Source organism: Malaclemys terrapin, chromosome 6 (assembly GCF_027887155.1).
Source record: "Malaclemys terrapin pileata isolate rMalTer1 chromosome 6, rMalTer1.hap1, whole genome shotgun sequence".
NCBI classification, from domain to species: Eukaryota; Metazoa; Chordata; order Testudines; family Emydidae; genus Malaclemys; species Malaclemys terrapin.
The window spans coordinates 50302785-50324303 of NC_071510.1; the positions used below are offsets into that span (position 1 = coordinate 50302785).

Sequence of the window (21519 nt, forward strand, 5' to 3'; positions counted from 1 at the left end):
AGCCATTACAAACGTTGACTATCTCCCCTTGTAAGTACTCTCACACTTCTTATCACACTGTCTGTACTCGGCTAGCTTGATTATCACTTCAAAAGTTTTTTTTTTGTTTGTTTGTTTTTTTTTCTCTTAATTAATTGGCCTCTCAGAGTTAGTAAGACAACTCCCACCTGTTTATGCTCTCTGTATGTGTGTATATATATCTCCTCATTATATGTTCCATTCTATATGCATTCGAAGAAGTGGGCTGTAGTCCACGAAAGCTTATGCTCTAATAAATTTGTTAGTCTCTAAGGTGCCACAAGTACTCCTGTTCTTCTTTTTGCGGATACAGACTAACACGGCTGTTACTCTGAAACTTGTCATTCTGCAGGAAATGTTGACCACTTTAATTTTCTAGTCCATGAATGCCAAGCAAAGGAAGAGAAATAAGAACTTTTCAGAATTACAAAATGTGAGAAGAACCATGCAAATATATGCAAACATTAATTGAGGCATACTTGTGTTCACATACTTCCTTACAGATATAAAATCAAACAGTGGGATATAAAAAGCTGAGAAGACATCAGAACTATATTCTGGCCCCAACTTATCTCAAAGTGAAAATACTGCAATTTGTCATGTTTCAGTGGCAAGCTTAGAAAGCAGAAGTGTGACTAGATTCATAACCAACCCATAAGCAAAAATAAATTGTGGTCTAGACAGACCTGTCAGAAAACTCAAATCCATTTAAAAAATAAACTTATTTTAGTCAACCTGTAGAACTCATTGCCAAGGGATGTTTTAAGGTCAAAACTATAATAGGGTTCAAAAAAGAACTAGGTAAGTTCATGTAGGATAGGTCCATCAATGGCTATTAACCAAGATGGTCAGGGACACAGCCCCATGCTCTGTGTGGCCCTGGTTTCTGACTGCCAGAAGCTGGGAGTGGACAAAAAGCCATGGATCACTCAGTGCCTGTCTATTCTGTTCATTCCCTCTGAAGCACCTGGCACTGGCCACCCTCAGAAGACAGGATACTGGGCTAAATGGATCCACTGGTCTGACCCAGTATGCCCATTCTTATATTGTTCAAGATTAATTTTTTAAAGAATATATTTTAATGGCAAATCAAAAAACTCCACACAATGTAGTAATGGCTGGATATCTAAAATTTTCGGGATTTATAAACCTTGTAATTTTTAAAACGTAAAGATGCAGCCAATATACCAAGGGTAGCCAAACTGCGACTCTTTTACACTTAAAGTGTGGCTCACAGAAACCCCCACTCTCCACCGACCAGACTGTGCGCGGCGTCTCAGGGCTTCAGACGTGCAGGAGGCAACTGCTGGGGCTTGGGGCTTCAGCCCTGCAGTAGGGTGGTGGGGCTCGTGGCTTCTGCCCCGTGGGGAGGAGGCGTCTTAGGGCTTCAGCCCTGTGGTAGGCACCTCCCACGTGGCTGAAGCCCCTAGTCTCATCACCCTGATGTGGGGCTGAAGCCCCTAGCCCTGGCAGGTGCCTCCCATGGGGCAAAAGTCCCAAGACTCCCCTGCCCACAAGGCAGAAGCCCTGAGCCCTGGCAGGCATGCCCGGCTCTCGAACTTCTGAAGATTTCTCGAACTTCAGAGGGTCAGTAAGTTTGGCCAACCCTACAACATACAATATTAATATACTCTGCTAGGGTTACCATACGCCCGGATTTTGCCAGACATGTCCGGCTTTTTGGTCCTCAAATCCCCGTCCGTGAGGAAATTCCAAAAAGCCAGATGTATCCGGGAAAATAGAGAAGGGTCGTGGGGCTTGGGTCTGGGCTGGAGCCGCTGGGGCCAGCTGTGCTCGGCCACCGCCAGGTGGGTAGTAAAACTAGGAATAGGATACATGCATCAAAATTTGTCACCTTACATTAATTCAAATCAATTTAAATTCTTGCCTTACAGACTTATATTTATTAAAGGTATATTTATTTTTATGTTAAGGGAATATTTCTTTCACCAAGGTTAAATTTCATAGTGCTCTACAGTTTGTTTTCTGAAACAGTTTCACAACTTACCATGTCTTCAAGTTCTCAAAAATATAATTAGCTCTCAAACAGAAAGGCATAAAACAATAAACTATTAACTCAATTACCCTCCCCTGCGTCCCCTCCCAACATATTTCCTCAAGTCACTGGAACCATTAGCTTTAATTATGACTAGTTTGCAGAATGCCAAATCAAAATAGTTTACATAAATTAAATGTGAGCTTCTAGAGTCAATCTTTGTTTTTCAGCTGTGGACATGTCAACTTCTCATATTCTCTTCACTTCCTTTTGGCAGGACATTGATCATTCTTCTAGATGAACAACTGTGCTCCAATACCAACCTTGCTAACAGAATGTTGGAAATCATTAAGAAAGGGATAGATTTGGTATTGGAATCTCCATCCTTAGACACTGGGACTTTTCAGCTCGGAAAAGAGACGACTAAGGGGGGATATGATTGAGGTCTATAAAATCATGAGTAGTGTGGAGAAAATAAATAAAGGCGTGTTATTTACTCCTTCACATAACACAAGAACTAGGAGTCACCAAATGAAATTAATAGGCAGCAAACAAAAGTATTTCTTCACACAACACACAGTCAACTTGTGGAACTCTTTGCCAGAGGATGTTGTGAAGGCCAAGACTACAATAGGGTTCAAAAAAGAACTAGATAAATTAATGGAGGATAGGCTCATCAATGGCTATTAGCCAAGATGGGCAGAGATGGTGTCCCTAGCCTCTGTATGCCAGAAGCTGGGAATGGGCAATGGGATGGATGATTACCTGTTCTGTTCATTCCCTCTGGACCTGACATTGGCCACTGTCGGAAGACAGGATACTGGGCTAGATGGACCTTTGGTCTGACCCAGCATGGCCGTTCTTATGTTCAACCACCCAAAAACAAATACCAGTCAAAACCAGGCTACCATTTTTCAACCACTTGTTGCTAGGTGACCCTTCATCCATTTGACTGCATTTCAATGGTCGTAATGTAGTAGATAAAAGTATAAAACTTTTTAAAATGTAAGCTTCATTTGAGCTTTCTTGTTCTTTCCACTGGGAAAAGCTGTTTATCATCTTTGGTTCACCTTTAAGTCAGAAAAACATTTATATTACAGTGTGTAAGAGATTTAGTAGCCTAGTAGCAAGGACAGAGGGTCCTAAGTATCTGAATGCATGAAGCAAGCTGCTCATAATGAGCCCAATCCTGGAAGGTGTAGAAGGCTCTCAGATTCTCCAGGATCAGGCCCAAAAATCAAATAAATATCCGTTCAACGGGAAAACTGACTGTCCATGTACTCATTGCTTTTCCAGGCCAGAACTATGTGTTTTACCACCAGCTCTTTTGAGCAAGGACACTTAAAAAACCTCAAAACTGACTATACATTTTAACTATATACTATGCTTTGAAAGACCTGCAAGTCCATCCTAAAAACCATACATGTTAAATTGACAACTATTATGCAAGTGCACTTAAACAGACCCTATTCTCAAGGCTTCTAGCAACTCTACTGTCAGATGGATGTATATCTGATAACGTTACTTGACATCAACTTGTTGAAAGCAATAAATAGATAAATAAAAATTCTTTGCTTAAATATTCTTAAGGAGCTTATAGAGAGGAATTCAACTATCCACAACATTTCAGCATTTATTTTTTAAACTAAATATTAGCAAGATAATGAAATGTACAAAATAGATTAGAGGAGCAAACAAGGTAGGTTTACAGTGCTTCAACCTAATCAGGTACAAGCTGTTCTATCTGGTTTCTATGTTATTCACAAAAAAAATTAATAATTAAAATAGTTAAAAATAAAAGAACAAATATAAAAACAGTCTTACACAAGATGGCCAATAATGGAGGAGAAAAAAGAAATCAGAAGTTTCCACCAAAATCTAAATAACTACTCTACATTTTGCCTAGGAGAACACTTCAATTCTCGTTGCCACAACTGAGATACACTGGATAATTCCATTGAGAACAAGTTTCACACACATCTTAAACGATTTCTAGAACTTTAGTAAATGCATTGTCTAAATAGAGTGTTCTATTAACAATTCCAGAATATGAACATTTTTAATAAGGTTAAAATCACTGGTAATTTCAAGAATTTGCATGTCAATTATAGAGAGAGGAAAGGCTTCAAAATGTTTTAAAAGTTAACTAAGCCTTAAAAAAATAATTTTAAAAAGAAATCTTAGTCTGATATATAATATTTCTTTTGGACTTCCAATTATCTGATTTTAAAGAAAGATATGCCCTTATCTTCCCCCAAATTTTAATGTGTAGTTATATCAAACAGTAAAACCTCTTGCAGTCTTATAAAAATTGCTAAACCCTCCTTCCAAGCATCCCATCCACAATTAACATCCTCAAATAAGGACAACATAATCAACACAGAGAAGTCGCCTCCACAACCAGAAAATGCTCTACTACTAAAATATTTTTTTAAACACAGAATTTATACAGGAGAAGCCTAAAGCCACACAAAAATATTAATGTACCACTGAAAATGCATAACATAACACCTGAAAATCGAAGATAGCTTTGAAGTGCTGTGTCCCCTTTTATATCTCCCTTCCCAGCTTCCTGGACTTCTGGACATAGCTAGGCAGCAGCTCAGGCTGGAACTCTACTTTAAAGTGGTAGGTCCAATACAAGTAATAAACATTACTGGTCACCTTGTGATCTCGGCTGCCTGCCTTTTCATTCCTGCTTCTGTCTAACACATAGGACATTTTTATTTGGCTTGGCAGAGAAGGCCAGAATGTCTATCGCCTTCTGATCAAAAGTCCAAAACAAAGACTAGCAACTGGGCCTAGGGAAAAAAAAAGTTTATGTGGAAATCTATATACTGGCGCTTAGCAGTCATAGTAACTGGATATGGCAAACTGTTTGAAAAATTAAGACATGACATATAGCAGCCATAATTAAACTTTAGTAACAGTGAGACTAAACTGCAGGGATAATTAATCCAGGCTTACTTTTGATGGTTAGAGTTTAGGTTGTGCTTCCATCTTATTCAACCAGTAATATTCCTTAACTGCAACAGGATCAAATTTTAATGAACACTTTACATTAATATTTCTACAGTGACTATGCTCTTGAAAAATTCTGGCTGCGCCAGTCATTCATTTCCTGCTGTAAATCTCATGACTTTATCTTAGTCCCTTACACATTTAAATTAAATTAAATTATTTCTGTTTTCCACTACAGTTTTTCTTGTCATTTTTAGGAACAATGCAGGTGATGTGTGCATTCTATGTTGTAATAGTAACATTTACACCAATTTACTTAGGTAAAATTTACACCAATTTACTACAGAGAAGCAACAAGAGATGGAAAAACTAATAGATCGGCTATGTTTGTATACTGAAAGGAGTGTTTGTGTGTATTGTACTGATTTGTTAAACTTTCTTTCTAAATATTTTATGTTTTTTGCCGTTTCAAAAATAAAAATAAAGAGTTACATACTGCGCTTAGGGTATGAAATATATTTTCAATTTATAGAAAAAGTCTGCTTTAGAACATCAAGACTGGACTTTGAACATTTATAAAAAGGCTAGAAAACAGTAAAATTTTAGGGATGAGGGTCTTATACACACCCCATCTTCTAAACTGCAACATTCATATCTTAGTAATATTCATTGTTGTATCGGGCCCTTAACTGCTTATAGACAGACATAAATCAAACTATGTGCAGCATAATATGGTTCAAAAATATACCTAAGTAGCATGAGATGAAATTATGCTGGAACACCTTGAGTGGGTGTCTCATTTATTTTCTCCTCAGTCAGTCAATCTATACAATATATACATCTAAACAGAGCAGCTAAAATGACAAGTTATCCACTTCCCAAAGGGCTACGGTTCAAAACAGAAAGAACTAACTCACACAGTGCTGTAAATAAAACATCTCTATGCAGTTTAGATAAATGAGTGACACAGGTGCAAGCAAGGGCGCCACTCACTCCTTTCACTCACTCAGATCCAAAGGCTGACTAATGCCAGGTAACCTGCCATCTCCCACCGCTGTTCAGTGTCTCATTTCCAAGTTTTGACTCCTGGCTTGGTGAGAAATTGCAGAGCTACTGACAAGCAGCAACAGCAGCAGCCACTGCCGCCCACTCACGCCTGTACTAGTCTGCAGGCTGGTTAACTACAGCCTATTCTATCCTCCTGTATGCTGTTATCAGGCGAAGAGACATGACTTCCAAAATAACACAGAATAGTCATATGACCGTTCAGACCACCCAGATGTGTGTGTCCACCCAGAAGTGTGTGTACATATACAAGACAGACATGCATTCCAAAGAACAAGGGGGCAGGCCATCTTACTGTGAATACAGCCTTACACAATAAAAATCCCATTGTCCTTCAATTACTGCCGCACTGACCTTCTAAACAGAGCCAAATAACCAGATTATGAACCATTAAAGTAATCCATTGGGGCAGACTACATGAATATTTCAGGTATCAGAGGGGTAGCCGTGTTAGTCTGAATCTGTAAAAAGCAACAGAGGGTCCTGTGGCACCTTTGAGACTAACAGAAGTATTGGGAGCATAAGCTTTTGTGGGTAAGAACACAGAATAGTCATAATAGCTTGCATCTGAAGAAGTGAGGTTCTTACCCACGAAAGCTTATGCTCCCAATACTTCTGTTAGTCTCAAAGGTGCCACAGGACCCTCTGTTGATGAATATTTCAATGTATTATCAGAACAACTTAAATCCTGGGAGTATACAGAACTTGATTATTATTTCTGAACAGAGAAGTATATTGTTAATCCACAAATGCAGAGAGAAACGGTCTTTAAAATTTCTCCTCACTGATGCCCAAGACTCTAAAGTAAAAGCAGAGCAATGGATTATTTCTTCTATTAAATTATTCCATTTAAATTGAATACAAAATCACTACTGAGCTATTTGGGGAGTTTGCAAATACTTTATTTTCAATGTCTTGCAAATAGGCAGTTTTGAATTATCTAAGTATTACTCATATTTCAAAAGATGGTTATCTTATTGTGCTAGATTAACAGAAGTGGCATATCTTTTACAAAACCTCCCAGTTAAGGTTATAGCCATAAGACAAGCAGGGGTATCTCTAGCAGAAGAAACTGAGTTGAAATTGGAGAATTGGTAGTTTTCAGCACTGAAAAGAGCACTGCAATGTTAAAATACAGCAACAGTGGCTTATTGAGTTGAGTGGCAAACACTTTATACTCCGAATTACCATAGCTATGGGAAGAATAGTGTCAATCTTTAGGTTATTTCCATTTTCCATCTTTAGCATGGCAACAAATTGGTGAAGGAATGGGTAAGAGGTGTATTCATTTCCAGCCAGCTCTCACTATATTCTGGCCACCTCCTCCTAGGAGAGCTTGCTATCCTCTGCCAAAATATTTTCATTCACTCTGAAACTAAATTAAAATAAGGGATGCTCTTCTTCAATCACTAAGCAGTATGAAGCACACACACTTAGTTCTTTAAAATACCATAAATCATTATTTTTATCAGCAGAGCATGTTTTAGAATTTAAAAAAAAGAAAAAATACAAACCCATAAAAACACACCCACTGTTTGAATACTAGGACAACGCAGGCATACAATTCAGTGCATTTGTTCAGAATTTCTCTGTAGGTATACTGAGCAGGCTTGAAAAATTTACTCGAACATCTACCAACCCAAAGGCTAAACCAATTGCTTAATACCTGTGAAAAGAAAAATACCTGTGATGTGAAATCCCTCAAGGCCATGGCTAGTTATAGGAATAAAGTAATTGTACACTGCTTCTTCTGTACATGTATTTAATTGTAACATCTTGCCAGTCAACCTTCTATTTATTTATTTTTCAATGTAACAATCTCCTTTTGCTGTTCTCATACATTCTTTCCCTTCATAGAGAATAGATCATAGTTTGTCTTCTCCTCCATTAGTTTCAGTCTGTTTCCTCTTTACTTTCTCTCCCCCCACCCTACATTGTGTTATCTCCTATATATTTTTAATTCCTCCTTTCTTTTCAGCCTCAACACTCTCTCTCTCTATAGATGTACATGTGTACACACACACAGTGTTAAAAGAACAAAGTAAAGCACATCTAAGTCAGTAAAATGCCAGAATTAAAGATTGGCCTGTAGAAGCTTAATTTGGCCCACTTGTACATATGCACTGATACAGTCTTTAAATATATGATCATATACTCTTTTCCTCACAGGACCCCAGTCTCATGCATTGCACAGAATGGATTGCACAACTTCACAAGGTGAGCATCGTCTATATAGTTTTATAAAAAATATGGTAATGAGTGAGTAACTGGAATATGCTTCATGCAAAAGGTCTCTTGTAAGATATCATTACAAAGCTTATAATCTACTGAGTGTGATCACCCTATTTGTATAAATGTACCAATCTTGTATCTGGGACTAGAAATATAACTCTGAGGGCCTATTGTAATTATGCAAAGTGTGGGACATTAATGGTGGTTTGGAATCTTAATGGCTCCCATCAACCAGGACAATTGACTGGGGCTCTGTCTGCAAGCAAGCCTTCCTGTGAGTCAGGCTGGGAGGAATGAAGGCTTGGGGTGTTACAGTGACATGTGATCATGTCACACGAAATGGAATCCATCTTTAACCTGGTGCTTTTCCAGTGGGGGAGGGGGGTGGAAACTCAGAGGGACAAAGGGTTCCCACCTTATGCAAAAGATATATAAAGTGGTAGAACAGAGCAAAGGAGGAGAGAGGAGCCATCATGAAGAATCCCCTAGTTACCACCTGAGCTCGAACAAGAGCTGTACCAGGGGAAAGAATTGTACCCAGGCCTGGAAGGTGTCCAGTCCGAGGAAAAAAATTACTGAAGCATCTCTGAGGGTGAGATTATCTGTATTCAGTTAGATTAGACATAGATTTGCGCATTTTATTTTATTTTGCTTGGTGACTTACTTTGTTCTGTCTGTTACTACTTGGAACCACTTAAATCCTACTTTCTGTATTTAATAAAATCACTTTTTACTTATTAATTAACTCAGAGTATGTATTAATACCTGGGGGAGCAAATAACTGTACATATCTCTCTATCAGTGTTATAGAGGGCAAACAATTTATGAGTTTACCCTGCATAAGCTTTATACACGGTAAAATGGATTTATTTGGGTTTAGATCCCTTTGGGAGTTGGGCATCTGAGTGCTAAAGAGAAGCACATTTCTGTGAGCTGTTTTCAGGTAAACCTGCAGCTTTGGGGCAAGTAATTCAGACCCTGGGTCTGTGTTGGAGCAGACGGGAGTGCCTGGCTCAGCAAGACAGGGAAAACAGGAGCAGAGGTAGTCTTGGCACATCAGGTGGCAGCTCCCAGGGGGTTTCTGTGATCCAACCCGTTACAGTGGAACAGCGAGCAGGGTCTGTGCACAGCTGATTGCTTTGAGATACTGGTAGTGATTTTAAGTGAGTTTTAAGTGTGGTGGCTGGAGAACAGAAAGTGGTTACTGGTTTGTTGTTTTCTGTTTGCTTATTTCGGGTAAGGGAAGTAGGGACAGAAAAGGAAGCAAAATAAGTAAGACGGAAGATCAGAAGAAGCTAAAACTGCACAGGGTGCAAATTGCCCAGAAAGGCTGAACACTGGGCACTGTGAAAGTCTCTGTTAACTAAGGCCGTGGCTACACTCAAAACTTCAAAGCGCTGCCACGGGAACGCTCCCGCAGCAGTGCTTTGAAGTGCGAGTGTGGTCGCATGCCAGCGCTGGCAGAACTCAGCTGCAGGTACTCCAACTCCATGAGGAGATTAGCTTACAGCGCTGGGAGCTTCCAGAGTAGCAGCCGTGTTAGTCTGTATCCACAAAAAGAACAGGACTTGTGGCACCTTAGAGACTAAGTGGCTCCCAGCGCTGGGGCACCGTTTACACTGGCGCTTTACAGCGCTGTAACTCGCTGCGCTCAGGGGGATGTTTTTTCACACCCCTGTGCGAGAAAGTTGCAGCGCTGTAAAGCGCCAATGTAGCCAAGCCCTAAGAATCTCCTGAGCTGAGTGCATCCCAGTTTCAGTGAACTGCAGATGGGTGTGGACCAACCACTCTGTCTGTGCTGAAGCTGACTGGAGTGTCTAACTTAGCAAGACAGAAGCAGATGGGTGCCTGTTCTGGCAGGAGGGGGTTCTCTGTGGTATCCCAGCTCAAGGCGTGATGGTCTCCAGGGAAGACAAATGGAAATTGATGTGCAATTTGCCTGGGAAAAGGCTGCCCACCAGCAAACCCTGGACTTAAAAGACAAAGCAATTAAGACCCAGAAGCATGAACTGGCTGTAATGGAGTGGAAGAGGGGCACAGAGACATGTATTCTGGAGCTGCAAGTTGGGGTCCTGCATAAGGCTGTGAAAGAATGAGGCCATATTTTTCATACTGGTCTTTCTCTATCTAGCATACAGTGATAATTATAGCATAGTAACACGATTAAAACAATGTTGGGGTCCTGGTGACTGCTGAGGTGGGAACAAACCCCAAGGACTCTAGCTGGAAGCAAACCCAACTCAATGCTCACAGCTCCTATCAGCAGCAGCATGAAACTGACCCGATTCTTGTAAGCTTCATTGCTGCCACTGGGTTAGTTAAAAACAAATAAGATTCTGGTCAGTTTTTCTTTGCTGCACATTAGAAAAGCTATGAGGAGCAGGAGAGACACCAGAACTGTCAGCAGACACTTTACACTCAGGTAATATTGGGAACATTATATTTACAACTGTAAGGGCCAAAAACACTTTTTAATGAACATTTAGATTCTGTGAAAGTGGACGACATTTATCTGGAAGAGAAAAATAATTGCCACAGGCATGTGGAATTTTCAAGCCCTAGGTATTAATGTACAAGCCTCCTGTCATTGCTGACTGTATGTACAAAGAAGTGTCTGACATGTAGTACACACACACACACATACTCACTAACCCCCTTCCTTCTATTCAGACATACAGATGCTATAGTTCACAAATGCTCAATACAGCAATTACAAAAATTAAAGATTTCGATGGGTCTCAATCATCACTTCTATACTTGTGGGCAGAAAAAAATTAGAATATGATTAATGAATTTTTTAATCATAACCATACTAAGCTGTTCATCTTTATGGAAGAATGCAGCTTACTTTATAGCTAACATTTCATTATGTGAACTGATAGAAATATTTGCTCACATAAGCTGGCTAAATGTGATTCAGCCCAGATGTCTCAATGGCTTAAACAGTCTTTGTTAGGAGATGTTTACAAACTATCAAAAAGTAAATACAGACACCATCATATCACAAGGTTCCTACACAATGTATGCATAGGACTGTGAAAGAATGAGGCCATATTTTTCATACTGGTCTTTCTCTATCTAGCATACAGTGATAATTATAGCATAGTAACACGATTAAAACAATGTTGCACTGAGTGTTTTGCTCACAGAAAATACAAATAGACGATAAGAGTTCTAAACTGGACCAGTATGGGGAGCAGTTCATTGCAGCGCTGTTACATTAATTTAGATGGAATGGGCCCAAAGAGTTAAAGGTATTAACATTACTTTGTTAATAGTTAGTATTAAATAATGTTAAACCAGGTTTGGGGTTTGGCATACAAAGACTTTGGTTTGTTAGTTTTATGGAAAACATACATGAAACTTATGCCATGGTTTAGAAATTTATTAACTAAGATATGTAAAAGAAAAGGGGCTAAAACAAGTTATAATGCAGTTTAAAACAGACACTGAATGATTATGCAAAACAATCAATCAAAACCTATTAAAGTTCCTTTTTAAGAGAGTATATCAGTCAGAGTTCCTTATTGAGTTGGACAACCCTTTTGGGGTTAAGAGGGTAGCTCGAGCCTGGTCTATACCTATTTTTTGTACTGATATAGTTACATCATTTAGGAATGTAATTTTACCAAAAAAATTATACTGGTACATCTACAACAGACCCAGTTATACAAGTATAAAGCTGCTCATATCACTATAGCTTATTCCCCTTCCTGTATGGAAATAAGTTATACCAGAATACGTACTTTTATACTGGTATAACTGTCCACACAGTAGGAGTGGCGTAGCATGTGTTGCACCACTTATTTCAACTATACTGGTATAGTTGAAGTGGTACAACCTGTGTGTGTAGATAAGGCCTCCATCTCCATGCTCTCTTCAATCCTCAGTATTTCTGTTGATACTGCAAATAAGTGTACCAATTAAGGCCCGTTGTGGTGGTAGCTTTTATGATATGAACACCTGTCTTCTGGCAATTAGTAATTAAGCAGTGTAATTGCCTTTACATGCCATTTATTGCCACTATTTACCCTAATTAATTTTCAAAATAAGGAAGAAAAAAAAAAAGAGTACAACATTTAGCAGGCAATCCTGTATGCAAATCTCTGATTCAGGTTATGACACTAATAAGCTACAATATAGAGACACTCAATGCACAAAATGTCTAAGTTCTCTCTCTTCCATAGACATAACAGTCTACTCAACCCTCTTCTCCAAAACCATCAGCGACTTCCAAAACCCAGCCCTGCACCAAATGCTCATAGATCATAACTAAAGGAGGAGCTCTATTCTCAGTCGTCAGAGATAGGAACGCAGGAAACTGATCTAGGAACAAAGACAGATAAAGAAGTCCCAAAAAGAGAGACAGACAAGCACTAAAAGCTTAGAGACAGATTTTTATTTACACTAAGGCCACTTTGAACCATTCTAGCAGTATAAAGGGGCCCTAAAGTGGGTGTGGACCCTTAGGGTATGTCTACATCACACACTAAGCTCAGACTCCGATTTGGGTTTGAGCACAAGTTCCCCTTCCATCCACATACAAATCAGTCTGATTTAGGTCAGCAAGCACTCAGAACCCAGGTCCTAGTACCCTGATTGGGGATGGGGCAGAAGGGGGGGGTGGAGGAAGGGAATGTTGTGGGGGGTTTCCCCTAGGGTGAGCTGCCAGCAAATGTGAAAGATTGGGACAGTGGTGGGGGGGTAATAGGAGCCTATATAAGAAAAAGACCCAAAAATCGGGACGATCCCTATCAAATCAGAACATCTGGTCACCCTAGGGTCCCCATTGTGACTCTAGTCCAAGCCCTGTCATTTTGCAGTGAGGATGGAGATCAAACTGCAGACCCGAGTCTGCATCTGTATATTTTGTACCATGATTAGTTAAATTCATTTTGCAGTCCAGATATGGGGAAAAATTTTAAAGAATTTTATTTCTGAAAGTGCAAACAGCAATTTTTGCATAAAAATTTAATTCCTTTAACTTCCTTTCTACATCAGCCAATTCTTTCTACCCTTAAGGTCAAATCTTAGCATCAAGCAAAATCATAGCAAAAATCCCATTGACTTCAAGTGGACCATATTTGACTCTTACAACAGAAAAAATATTTTTTGTAAACTCACAGGAAACTTCTACATTCTGTCCAGTTTAATGGATGAAACCACACTGATACAGTCTGTAACCATATCAATTATATATGGAATTGCACATAAAGATAAGAATCGACTTAGTTAAGATACACATTAACCAAGAGCTCCTGAAAAAATCATATTTGTTCTAGAAAGAGAAGGGAGAAAGTGATTCACTAAATATATTTTAATATAAAATATTATTCATAATATTGGAAGTCTTTTTAGCATTTTGCCACACTTTTAATTCTACTATAATAATAAATAATAATACCACCCAGCTCTTAATGCCACATATTACTGGATAGCAAACAGAATAGCTTTCATTTAAAGTTACAGTAATTGCAACAAACTAAGTATCCATCCATAAGACTTCTCAAAGAAAACTAGGAGGAAGGGGAGTGTTGGAATTCCCAGAATGAGATTAGTAATATCCTGATAATTTATCCTTCAAATACAAGGTCATTTTCTCCTCTCAGATTGTGGAATGTATTGATTCTAATTAAGCACACAGTCTCCTGCAGCAACAGTGGTTAATGTAATGTCTGGGTCAGAGGGTTTCCGGAATTCATGCACGCATTGCAAATTCATCCTTGAAACCCCCCCACTTTTTTTTAATACTACTTTCTGTGTAATACAAATGGCTTTTTAAAAAAAAACTTTTGGAAATTTCAGATAAGTGCACCAGTAAAGCACATCTGCTTTACCGGTTTTAGGTGTGGTACAGTATTTCAGCATATACAGTACTTGCTGTAGAATTCTTATACTCAAGTATTTGATGTAATATTGTTATAGGTGGGTAGGTCCACAATTAGCTGGTGTACATAGCTATATATGAAATCTTTACATGATATTTGGTGCAATAGCTGCCTCCTTTCACTGATGTTGGCCCCCTTTCACGTTCAGATGATCGTCTTAAAATGCCCCAGGCATAACCCAACCCATTTAAACCCATGCCCACAGCCTTGGGCAAGTTATAGCATGAGCCAACCATGGAGCCTCACCATAAGAGCTCAGTCCTCCCCGCAGGAGGCTCTGGGGGGGAGGGGAAGGAGTGAGGGCATGACAGGCTGAGAGAAGAGGGCGGGAAGGGGTGAAGTGGGGGCAGGGCCTGTGGCAGAGCCAGGTGTTGAGTAGTGAGCATTGGAAAGTTGGCACCTGTAGCTCCAGCCCCGGAGTCAGTTCCTATACAAGGAGCCGCATACTAACTTCTGAAGAGCCGCGTGTGGCTCTGGAGCCAGAGGTCGGCCACCCCTGAACTATACAATCTGTGGAGGGTGGTGCAGGGAGGGGCCCACTTCCACCCACCAGTGGCCACCACTGGCCCATCTGCAAGGATGAGGCCCACCCATTCAAAGTCCTCTCAATCCAGCACCATCTGTAATGGCCAGTGTTCCTTTCCTGGTTTCAGTGGGGTTAGCACCTTGTAATATCACAAGAAAGGCTGTTAGTACAGCTCATTTCTAGGCAGAATGACTGTTGGGTAGATACCTAAACTAAACATCTGAGTCTCTCTTTATTTGTCCATCACAATTTTCAAACATCAAACACAATAAGACTATATAGTTCAGGTTGGAGACTTGGCTCCAAGAGAAGAACATGCTTAACTTTCAAGTGCCTAAAGTTAAACATTTGTTTCAGTGCTTTGCTGCATCGGAAATCAAGTCCATAAGACCCCACCACTATGGAAATTTTTCATCAGCGGTCTAGATAAATACACTAGAGTATCATATAGCAGGAATATAAAGGAGGAGGAGGAAAAACTACCCTTTGGATTCTGTCCTCTCATCCTCAGAAATTAAATTCTTACCATAACTAGAAGGGTACAGCACAGCACTACTTGGTGTTATCCAGAAAAGGAAGGCAATATAAAAAACTTTACAGCAGAAGATCAAAACAACCAGAGGAAAATGCAGATAACACTGCTCTACAGCCAAAATGCTTCTGAAATAAATGTAGTCAAACTTTACTAATTCTGTGTCACTGAGAACGAAAATGATGCTTAAAATTGTTGATTGACTGTAGTTTTCAAGATATGCTATTGGGTCAGTATATACGACCCTTGATTTGGGATTTTGGTCATGCAGTCCATATGAAGAAAACCTATGACAACATGAAACAACTTTTGAGGTGCATAAACTATGACCAACACCAGTGGCAGCTTTGTGGTGATTTGAAGGTTGTTGCTCTCTTGCTTGGTCTGCAGACTGGATACACAAAGTACTGCTGTTTTCTCTGCGAATGAGATAGTCATGCAAAAGATTCCCACTACATCAAGAAAGACTGGCCACTCCGACAGTCATTGGAACCTGGGAGGAAAAGTGTTCAGCATCCACCACTTGCTGAATCAAGGAAGATTTTGTTACCACCCTTACACATCAAGCTGGGTCTGATGAAGAACTCTGTCAAGGCCATTGACAAAACACAAGCAGCTTTCAAGTATCTCCATGGAAAATTTCCAAGGTTAAGTGAAGCTAAGATAAAGGAAGGTGTCTTTGTTGGTCCTAAAATTCGTGAACTTCTTTGAGATGATGCATTTGACCATGCACTGCGTGGCAAGGAAAAGACGGCATAGAAAGCCTTCCAGTTAGTGGCAATAAATTTTCTCGGAAACAACAAGGCAGACAACTACAGGTTGTTGATGGAAAACCTCCTCAAGGCATACAAAAGCCTTGGTTGCAACATGTCACTAAAGATACATTTTTTGCACTCTCATCTAGATTTTTTTCCACTGAACTGCGGAGCGGTGAGCGATGAGCACGGCGAGCGATTTCACCAGGACATTGCAACAATGGAGAAATGCTATCAGGGCAAATGGAGCCCATCAATGCTTGCAGACTATTGCTGGACAGTGACAAGAGATGCTCCATTTAATGAATACAAGAGACAAGCCAAGAAGCGCCGAGTAGACACTGAATAGGACTAAACTATGTACAGAATAGTTTTTTGCCTTTCGTTTCATAATAAATTTTATTTATATAACCCTTTTGCTGATTTTTAAAGTGTTACATAAACAGGACAGGTGAAATATTATCATGTAAAGCAACCATAAACACATGAAAAGACCTAGGTTTACAATTTATGATTAAAACTCTACTATCTACACAATATACATAGACATAAAATGTAAAAACTTAAATATCTTAGAAACAGTAGCCAATCAGTTGTTTTAATTGTCACATTTGAATTCAGCACATCAAAATACATAATAAATAGCACATTTTATCTCTGAAGCAGACGACTTCTCAAAAATTGTAGACCAGTGTAATTTGTCTCCCTGACAAATTATTCAGGGTTAAGGAGGCCAAAAATAAAACTGTCAGAATCTATTATCTCCTTTCATAATATACAACACATGTACAGAAGTGAAATTAAAGAAATAGGCTATCATCTTACAAATCATAGCTTCTTCACTCCATATTTAATAAAACAAAAAACAAAGGGCACTTTTTTTTCTGGCAAATTTTATGAAAGAATTGCCATAAGACAAAAAGCTGAAACATCCCACTCCTTCAGCCACAGAACACTAGTGTAAAATAGTTTGATCTGGCCAGTTTTCTTCCCCAAGCAACAATTGCTGTCCTTATTCATGAAGAAAAGTTAATAAAGCCATCTGCCCCACTGTTCAGAGAAAACTAAAAATATCCTGTATTCGGTTCTCTTTCACATTCCACTAGCTAGCATCTCAAGGCTGCACTTCTCACAAACAGCAATCCAAGAAACAGAGTGAATATACATTAGTTAAACATTACATACATTTAGTCTGTCACTGATCACAAGACTTTTATCCTCAATAATTTACCGGTACTTTATTGCATATTACTGTTTCACAACAAAAAAATCTGTTAAATAGGAGAAAAACCAAAATAGGGGGAAAAAACAAAAACAAAAAAAACATGTCTCAGTATGTAGATGTTAAAAAAAATTAGACTCTCACAACAATTTAAGCCTTTGTTGAAAGCACTAATTTCATGATAGGAAAAAATGTTTAAGCAGCATGTTAAATAGATTCCTTAATTTCAACTGTTCCAGATTTTTAAAATAATCATAGAATCACAGAAATGTAGGACTGGAAGAGACCTCGAGAGGTCATCTAGTCCAGTCCCCGGCACTCAAGGGCAAGATGGTACAATACACTATGCTCATTAATTGTAATTAAGAACCGGGAGTGCATATTCTTTCAGTTTTCTCTGACTTGTAGAGGTCCCACTTGTGATACTTGTGGGAGTGCTTGCTGAGGCTGTCAGCTCTTTGGAGATCAAGATGGTGACTATAAGGAGATGGTTTGTAGTACTTGCTCTGAGATGACAAGGCGTGCATTCCCAAGAATGGAGAGTGGTGCGGGACTTTTTAAGAGTATGCAGTGACTTGTCTGTCTTCTCACTGAAAGGATTATTGTCCTCGAAAGGGAGATCCTGTCACTTGGGAAACCCTGAGGAAATAAGCCTATCTTATAACAACCAAAGTCACCATGTAGCAGGAAGCAGCCCCTTTTCTTAGAGGATTTGGGAGGGGATTTCTTCCCTTTCTTATAAGAGTGTTTGCCCTTACCCTGATCACATCTTTGTCTGGATGAGTCCTTGGGTCTGACCTCTGAAGATGCAGAGCAGGAACTCTAGCTGCATTAGAGCAGGAATGCTAGCAAAGTCTGAAGACACTGAGTGGTTCCATCTCAAACCATGAGCAGTAGAAAAGAACTGGAGAAGTGGTCAATCCATACTGTGCCTTATACCCTCAGTTTGGAGCATGAGGAGATCCAGGGCACTGGCGCAGACCAACAGATATGGCTAGTGAAAAACTTCTGATATCAGGCACATGGAGCACAGGTGCACCCACAATGAATACCTACAGAGAGCACTACTCATAGAATAACAGAAATATCAAGTCAAGTAGCTGTCGCCTCTGGCATGACCTTCCTGCTCTCAGCCCTCCCTCTGGCATGTCCTACATATAGAAGACTATGAGGGCATCCTTGCAGGGCATTCTTATTGCTATCTGCTGCAGTTCCTATGCTGGGAGAATCCTCCCTGGCTAGAACTGGGACTTTTATAGCCCCGTTACAGTGAATAAAGGGCCAGAGTAGCAGAAAGGAACAGGAGCAGGAATGAGGATTTCTGTCAGGACAGGTAAACCCGATTCTCAGCAGGAGGGAGGGAAAAGAAAGAACGTGGGTCAGAGATAGTAACCTCAGAATAGAGGTGAAATCCTAGCAAGTTAATTATTTTGGCAATGTGGGAACTTAAATGAATGCTGGACTCAAGACACTGAGATGAATAAATCTATACTCATTAGTGGTGTTAGCAAAGAGTGAGAATAATAAACAAAATATCACTTGTGAGCCATATGAATCCTGATGTATCAATGACAAAAAGTTATAGGAACAAGTGATTAGAAAATGAGGGACAGAACTTTTTTGTGCTTTTATATTATCTTTGTTGCCTTCCCACTTCACTGACTTCAATGTTGTTAATCTTGATTTGAACTGCTGTAGGGTAAATGAGAATCAAGCCCTTGAACTACAGTTTTAGCAGGTAAAGTTTCTATCATTTTCATTCACATTTATCAGAAAATTTGGTATACCCTGAAATCAGATTAAAGCATAGAACACACAATTTACATTCAGATGCTGGTTGAATTAAACATTTCACTTGCCTACCACAGTGCTGAAAACTGTAAGAATGGGCAATAAAATCCCATGGGAAGGAACATAGGCACAAAATGACAGGCATCAGCCAAAATTCTGTAACATAGTAGATTTACAAGGTTATATGTCATACAGTGTAAATATATTGTGAATTCCTTGAGGCAAAGGACCCTATCTTCCTATGAATTCATAGTATATTAGCACAATGGGACCCTGACTGTAACTGGTCAATGGGCATTACCTCACTTCAAATGAATAATGGAAGAAAAAGTAGTTCATATCTGATCAATTTAAAACTGATGTTTTTGACCTGAAGAAGAGCTCTGTGTAAGCTAAAAAGCTTGTCTCTCTTACCAACAGAAGTTGGTCCTATAAAAGATATTACCTCACTCGCTTTGTCTTTCTAATGTCCTAGGACCAACACAGCTACAATAACACTGCATGTATCTTTGACCATCAATTTCACAATTGAAAAACAATCTCTTCCAAGATAAGGCCAGTCAGTCCGTCCTCCACATTTGGATTATACAGCCTTTAAACAAAGCTGTCCTGGATTGTTAGGAGCTCTGAAAAGGAGCAAACTAAATCTAACGGGTTTTAGAAATGTGTATCAATCATTTACTGGGAGCTATTTAACAATACATGATACAACTGCAGAACCACTGTAACAATCATATAATGAATAAGATTTACACCACTGCAGAACTGTGTAATTTCAACAAGTCTAAAATTAGAAGAATTTGCTGTTGCAGGCACCAGTGGAAGCTTTAAACAAGAATTTAAAAGAGTGCCCCTCCACCTCATCATTTAAACAACAGCTTTTTCCCACAAGCCAAGTGAGTGATTTGATGACAGCAGCAATAGTATTTAATACACGTGCTAGAAAGGATAATTTTATTATCCTTCTATTTCTTTCTCAGTTCTCACATACAATATTCCTCAGCAAGTTTTCAAATTTAGTCTATCCTTTTCTAAAAGGCTGTCCTTGTGAGCAATTCACTTGTTCCAGAGTGTTTAGAATGTGTTTATAAAGAGTATCAAGTCAAGACTACTGTAGCATTATATAAGACAAGATCAGAACAAGAAGCCCTGTAACAAGGGATTGGGGAGGGTTAATATGTAATGTTGCTCCATATATTTTGTATAATATGATGTTTGAACATCAGTGGAATTTTTTTTAAATTCATCATCTTTATGCTTATATAGAATATTAAAAATACTAACTTCTAAACAATAGTCATGATTGTTGTAATGTACAATCCAATTCAGAATTGCAAAACCGTCCCTATCTCCGTGTAGAAGGGTGTATCAAGGAAGAATATATGAAAGAAAAATAATGTCCAAATTACAGGGAGAGTCAAAGAATGAAAAGACAGAGAAAGAAACCGCACCCCCTCCCATCCCCATCCCCCGCCTAAGAATGTAACAGACTAAGATACAGAAGTGCTTCTAATGGTATTGATTTATTCTGTTACAGCTTGGGAGTGTCAGGTTACATTCTGAGGGCAGGCTGATGCATGACTGCACATGGGGGGGATCGTTTTTTAAACTAATGATACTGATCTTGTTCCACTGATGTCAACTGTCTAGTGACAGTGTGTCTCAAGAAGATGGATGAAATCTTTAACAACTCCTTAGAATTTATTACATTTTTCGAACTTTCTTGAAGATCCTCTTTGCACTTATAAAGATTTCCTCCTCGTCCCTCAAAACAGACTGAGAAGAAGACAAAAGAGATACAAAGTGGTTTTATTCAATAATATTTCATAGATACCATTTTTCCTTTTGCCTTTCCCAATTGCTTTTCTTCTTCTTACACTTGTGTTTTCAAGAAGTCTTTGCCTTTCCAGGGCACAGACCAAATGCTGCATATGATTAGAGCATGTGGGATCATGCAGCAGCACCTCCATACTACACAGAAAAACTGGCTCTGGACTTGAGCAGAGAAACAAAGTAATAGTAATAGTTCTTATACAGCACTTTACATCAACAAATCTCAAAGCACTTTTCTGAAGAGAGGAAAATTTTGGGGAAGCTTTTATGATGTGTGAAAACAACAGCCACTTGAGGCCAATCTCCTGGGAAGCTGGGTGGCTACGCTGTGCCACACTGGTGATGGAATCTTCTTGTAAAACTGGACTAACATGCCCTGGGAGAATTACCCCAGTGTAGGGGAAATATGCAGTACAGCAATATGCATACAGCAAACCTACTGATTCCTACACCACCACCACCCTCCTCTAAACTACAACACACCTGGCTGCTGGCAAAGCGAGCCTGGACAGAGCTTCCCTACGGCCTACTGAACCTCCACTGCTGTTTCAGCACCCTGGGGTTATTGGCAGATGATGCAAGTTGGGGGGGAGGGGGAGAGAGAAACCCAGCACAAAGTGGTCTCAGGACTGGGGACATCCAAAGGTAAGTTTTATGACATCTTTGCATTCCATTGCTCCCAAGTTGTACGGCATATAGT

General features: G+C 39.4%; 1 protein-coding gene across 6 annotated transcripts in view; it reads right to left on the reverse strand.

The window, feature by feature from the left end:
* The window catches only part of SEMA4D (semaphorin 4D), a 161462-nt gene that overhangs the window by 89803 nt on the left and 50140 nt on the right, over positions 1 to 21519 (reverse strand). For 3 of the 6 annotated variants that reach the window (XM_054031481.1, XM_054031482.1, XM_054031477.1), the window contains exon 1: positions 4526 to 4637. The exons of 2 other annotated variants lie outside the window; for them this stretch is intronic. The gene's annotated coding sequence lies outside the window, so the exon portion shown is untranslated. Of the gene's footprint in view, positions 1 to 4525; positions 4638 to 5981; positions 6067 to 21519 lie in introns of those variants that run through there. One more of the 6 variants, XM_054031479.1, reaches the window with a different exon arrangement.